The sequence below is a fragment of the Bactrocera neohumeralis genome, unplaced genomic scaffold (genome assembly GCF_024586455.1).
Source record: "Bactrocera neohumeralis isolate Rockhampton unplaced genomic scaffold, APGP_CSIRO_Bneo_wtdbg2-racon-allhic-juicebox.fasta_v2 cluster09, whole genome shotgun sequence".
Classification (NCBI taxonomy): domain Eukaryota; kingdom Metazoa; phylum Arthropoda; class Insecta; order Diptera; family Tephritidae; genus Bactrocera; species Bactrocera neohumeralis.
Window position 1 is genome coordinate 3,709,653 of NW_026089622.1, and position 6,118 is coordinate 3,715,770.

General features: G+C 33.9%; 1 long non-coding RNA gene across 4 annotated transcripts; it reads right to left on the bottom strand.

The window, feature by feature from the left end:
* Positions 1 to 222: 222 nt before the first annotated feature.
* Positions 223 to 4,241, bottom strand: LOC126763983 (uncharacterized). 4 transcript variants are annotated; one of them, XR_007667734.1, is made up of 4 exons: positions 3,977 to 4,241; positions 3,828 to 3,907; positions 2,484 to 3,626; positions 223 to 1,334 (listed from the first exon to the last, which is right to left on the bottom strand). It is a non-coding gene; the product is annotated as an uncharacterized LOC126763983 (long non-coding RNA). The 4 variants fall into 4 exon arrangements; XR_007667733.1 differs by having other exon boundaries at positions 1,398 to 3,626; positions 3,977 to 4,240; XR_007667731.1 differs by having other exon boundaries at positions 223 to 3,626; positions 3,977 to 4,240.
* Positions 4,242 to 6,118: the final 1,877 nt, after the last annotated feature.

Consider the following 6,118-nt stretch of genomic DNA (forward strand, 5'->3'; position numbering starts at 1 on the left):
ATATATTAAATACAAATAGAATTTACTCTGAAAGCAAAGATTAATTAAATAAAAATGGTGATAAAATCTGAAAAGAAAGAATAATTAAATAACAAGTAAGGAAGGGCTAAGTTCTGGTGTCACCGAACATTTTATACTCTCGCATGATAAAGTGATAATCGAGATTTCATTATACGTCATTTTCATATTTTTCAAATACCGTATTTTTGTAAAGTTTTATTCCGCTGTCATCATTGGTTCCTAATGTACTATATATTATACAGAGAAAGCATCAGATGGAATTCAAAATAGCGTTATATTGGAAGAAGGCGTGGTTGTGAACCGATTTCACCCATATTTCCTACACGTCATCAGGGTGTTAAGAAAATATTATATACCGAATTTCATTGAAATCGGTCTAGTAGTTCCTGAGATATGGTTTTTGGTCCATAAGTGGGCGAGGCCACGCCCATTTTTCAATTTTTAAAAAAGCCTGGGTGCAGCTTCCTTTTGCAATTTCTTCCGTAAAATTTAGTGTTTCTGACGTTTTTTGTTAGTCCGTTAACGCACTTTTAGTGATTTTCAACATAACCTTTGTATGGGAGGTGGGCGTGGTTATTTTCCGATTTCTTCCATTTTTGAACTGTATATGGAAATACCTGAAGAAAACGACTCTGTAGAGTTTGGTTGACATAGCCAAATGCGATCCCTTGTGTCAAATTTCACTTTAATATCTTTATTTATGGCTTAGTTATGACACTTTATAGGTTTTCGGTTTCCGCCATTTTGTGGGCGTGGCAGAGGGCCGATTTTGCCCATCTTCGAACTTAACCTTCTTATGGAGCCAAGGAATACGTGTACCAAGTTTCATCATGATATCTCAATTTTTACTCAAGTTACAGCTTGCACGGACGGACGGACAGACGGACGGACGGACAGACAGACATCCGCATTTCGACTCTACTCGTCACCCTGATCGATTTGGTATATATAACCCTATATCTGACTCTTTTAGTTTTAGGACTTACAAACAACCGTTATGTGAACAAAACTATAATACTCTCCTTAGCAACATTGTTGCGAGAGTATAATAAATAATTTAATCATAATCTATTAAAACAAGTGTGTAAATACTTTCTGATTTTTCTTCCGAATGACTCCTGTGTTCTCTTTTTAGGGTAACTTGCTGGTCTTCTTTCAGTCTTCTTTTCAAGTGGATGATGATATAGATTCGTTCTATATTTTATTATATTGATATGATTTATGATGCTAACACCACTATGGTAAATTTTCACTTAATTAATTAAAACTTCAGCTAAAAATGTAGACTTCACTACTCAAGTTATTTACTGTAACTGAAAGTATAAACATATAGCATAATAATATATAAATTATACATATACTCGTATAGTACATACATATATATATCTCTTAGAAATTAGTAATTTGCTTAATAGCCTTGAAAGTATTTACACGGAAAACTCCTACGTAAATTGCTTTTTTTAATGCTTTCTGAAACAAAGGAGTTCATCTTCCGCAAAAGTTCGCTCGTGAAGGCTAAACTATGTAGGTAGAAAATTTGTGAAAACAATTTTTAAGTATACCATATATCAAGGTTGAAAGTTTGAGTTGTTATGAATAGACACAGGTAGGTAAGCCATTTTTGTTTTAAAAATTATTCAATAACATTTGAGTAAGGGGATTTGCAGCCAAATACATTGAAAACAACTTTAAAGAATAAATACTAATTCCCATTAAATATATATGCTAAATATTGTAAATTATTAGGTCTATGTACACATCTGTGTCTTAATACCTAAACCGTCCATAAGCTATCTATGGAGCTTTGTAAATCGCGATTTTTTCGCATAAGCCAAATTAAAACAATTAATACTAATTTGGTCCATCTGAAAAGCAGGTTTTCTAATTGCGTGCCTTTGATACTAGACTACTATTAATTTACGTTAGTATTTCTTACTGACTTTCAAATATAGTTGGATTTTACATGTGCCTAAAAAATTTAATGTATAATATGTGACCTGGTCCACGAAAAAGGAGCTAACTTTCAAACAAGTTATGACTTTTTGGATTCTATCACGTGAAAAAGCATCTCATCTTCCATCCGAACCAACTAAAAAGTGAAAATTAATTTTTTGACACCTAAGCCCCCTTTCCGTTTTCCAGGTCACATATATGTATTCTTATAATATTTTAAAGATATCTTAGGAAGTACGCAATATACATATTCGGCGTAAAGTAAAAAGTAAAGGCAGAAATCATGTTATTACATATGTATATGGGGGCCAACACGTTGACTTAAGTATGAACATATTTCCATGCAAATTTATTAAGGTAATTCAAAATTTGACCAATATATTCGGCACAAAGTCCACTAGAATTGTGAAAATCAAATAAGAGGTATGTGGGGGCAAGAAGAAATATTGGCTTGATTTTGCCCATTTTTGGCATGTTATGAATATGTTTAGAATATCTGAGATATTTACCGATATTTTCAATAAAATGGTCTGATCTCGGTGATTTTTATTCGGGCTATGCTACACCAGAAATACAGTATTTGTGAAAAGTTTTGGTCCGTTATCTTCACTCGTGTTGAACTTATATACTTTAACGTGAACGAATCAGATGGACTTCAAAATTGTGGTATATGGGAAGTAGGCGTGGTTGTGAATATATTTCGCCCAATTTCGAACCATAGATGCTACGGAAATATTATACAGAGAAGGCATCAGATGGAACTCAAAATAGCGTTATATTGGAAGAAGGCGTGGTTGTGAACCGATTTCACCCCTATTTCGTACACGTCATCAAGGTGTTAAGAAAACATAATATACCGAATTTCATTGAAATCGGTCGAGGAGTTCCTGAGATATGGTTTTAGGTCCATAAGTGGGCGACGCCACACCCATTTTCAATTTTTAAAAAAAGCTTGGGTGCAGCTTCTTTCTGCCATTTTTTCCGTAAAATTTAGTGTTTCTGACGTTTTTTGTTAGTCGGTTAACGCACTTTTAGTGAGTTTCAACATAACCTTTGTATGGGAAGTGGGCGTGGTTATTATCCGATTTCTTCCATTTTTGAACTGTTTATGGAAATGCCTGAAGGAAACGGCTCTGTAGAGTTTGGTTGACATAGCTATAGTAGTTTCTGAGATATATACAAAAAACTTAGTAGCGGGCGGGGCCACACCCACTTTTCCAAAAAAATTACGTCCACATATGCCCCTCCTTAATGCGATCCTTTGTGCCAAATTTCACTTTAATATCTTTATTTATGGCTTAGTTATGACAGTTTATATGTTTTCGGTTTCCGCCATTTTGTGGGCGTGGCAGTGGGCCGATTTTGCCCATCTTCGAACTTAACCTTCTTATGGAGCCATCAAATACGTGTACCAAGTTTCAGCATGATATCTCAATTTTTACTCAAGTTACAGCTTGCACGGACGGACGGACAGACGGACGGACAGACAGACATCCGGATTTCAACTCTACTCGTCACCCTGATCACTTTGGTATATATAACCCCATATCTGACTCTTTTAGTTTTAGGACTTACAAACAACCGTTATGTGAACAAAACTATAATACTCTCCTTAGCAACTTGTTGCGAGAGTATAAAAATCATAATAATATCTGAAATAAAAGAATAATATTATCTGATTATTTAAAATATAAAGCAAACATTTGTTTTCACATATTATTTTGGATTGTGCAGGCCGCCTTAAACGCATAAAATACATATGTACATATACGTATGTATGTATTTATTTTTGCGTATTATATTGGACTGTGCAGTCCAATTTCAAAGTACACACACTTTTTTCACATACTTACTTAACAATTGATATTTGCCTGCTTCTGATGATATGTGTACATAGCTGTTGCTACTTCCAATTCAGTTCTGATTTCCAAAGCTATAAAAATAAATGAACTAATTATTTTCAAAATATTGTTAAAAAATCGCTTAAAATTCATTTACTTACCTTCTTGTTGTATGAGCCTCCTTTACGATGGTACGATCACGAACGACATGCGTCTTTCAATCGTTTTTTTATTACCCTCTTTGGGATTTTCTATTGTCACTATTGACAATAATGTTTTCTCCTTCGCACTCATTCAAATAAATCAAGAAATGAAACAAACTTTTTTTCATCGCAAACAAAAAATAACCCGAAAATGTGCGTTGATGTTAATGCATAGAGAAAAAATGTGTAGTTGTATTGAAATAATTGACTCAAGTGGGTAGCCGTGGTTGGCAGGGTTGCTATTCGTTGAGTCCGTTTATTCAGTGTGTCTGTTAAGAGTTGCATGCGTGCGTAAGTCAGGTCAGGGTTGCAATCCCACATATATAGTTGCCGCTGACTTATGGTTTTTGAGATGTTTGCAGTTAAAGTTCAAAAATTCGCCGCCGATAAATAATTAATTTTACACTTATATTTTCAACTGTTCACTAACACTTCACTAATTCGTTTCTAACTATTTATTTTATATTAAGTAGTGTAAAAATAACTTTAATTATATATTAAACTTTAGTTGAAATCTATTTAATCATACAATAAGAAAATGGTTACAAATTAGTGTTACCATATTTTGTAATGGAATAAAAATGAGACAACAGACTAACACCCCTATTCTGTGCACTTGACAAATTAATAAAATATTGAAAATTAACTCAAATATTTATCAAGCAAGAAATATTTTGGTATTCTGTGCCAATCTTGAAAAAAGTAAAAGTTTCAATTCGCAAAGCTTTTCCCCACACGTGTGATGAACAAAATAATGTAAATAGAAACAGCTGATTTCTATTCAAATTATATTGATAGCGATATGCGTGCCGTGAATTGCTCTTTTAGTGCTTTTTATTCCAAATTTTTAAGAATAATAAATTAGCTTAAATTAGTATATTATTATTTGTATTACAATAATAATTGCCCCGGTTTTATAAAAGTTTCTTCCTCTGTTGAACTGGGAAACTTTATTTCTCCTCTCTTCACCTTCACAATAAGTTTTGTTACAGTCCGCACACTTCTCGAAAGGGACGACTGACTCATAAGATAAGATAACGTTGTTACCTCCTTGCAGTTAAAGGTAGTGACGTTTTCTGATTATCGTGTGGGGCTAGTTCACCATTTAGACGACAGCAAATTTCACGAGTTAATCGAAAATTCGCTCAAATCTCGCTGAAAGAAAATGGATTGCTATCGTCGCGTAAACATTTTAAATGCCGCTAGCGATTCCTATTCAAACAATTTTCATTTTCGTTTAACAATAATAACACAACTTATAAAGAAAAGAGCTTTTTATTTCAGATACAGAATAAAAAATGCTTGATAAATTTCAAATTTTGAGAAATTATAAATATGTTGAATTTGTCAAGTGCACAGAATAGGGGTGTAATTATGACCTCAATACAAAATTCATTATCGTGTATTGAGTAATGTAAAATCTTTCAGAATTTTTATTATCTTAATATATCCCGATGTTGGATCGGCCAGGGAAAGTATTTTTTTTTTTTAGTTATTATAAAAAAAAAATATCGCGAAATTACAAACAAAGAAAAATCGTTGAAAATCCTACATTTTTACATCATAATTGTAAAGAATCTAACCTTTTCAACGATGAGTGTGCTAAGTGAATTTTAAATTGAAGGTCCTTATGCAGTAGGGTGAGTCGATTCCGGACTTTTTTCGATTCGGGATTTCTAATAGTGCGGAAAAGTTGCCTTAGTACTTCCTGATTCCAATGCAACTTTTTGTTTTGAGATCGGATTGCATCTTCAACCCCAACTTGAAATTTCGGAAATTCGCTTAAAATCGTGAAATTGTCTACCTAGCGCCTGAAATACGCATCTCATGGCAAAATGTATAATACAAAAGTTATTTGCCACGTCATTTGCTACCGAAATGGTATACGTGATCATGGCCGTAGGACGAACCGTTCCCGAGATACGAGCGAAAAGGTGGCGCGCCACAGCGCAAGGTGAAAATTGTTGCAGCTCTCAGCTAACCTGTATTGGTCACCCAGAACCCACCGCGTGGAGGTGGCTGCTTTTCGGGTTCCTTCCAAGCACAACCCAACCAACCAAAAATATGTCAGGCTTGTTTTAGTCTGAATCTGTGTCAAAT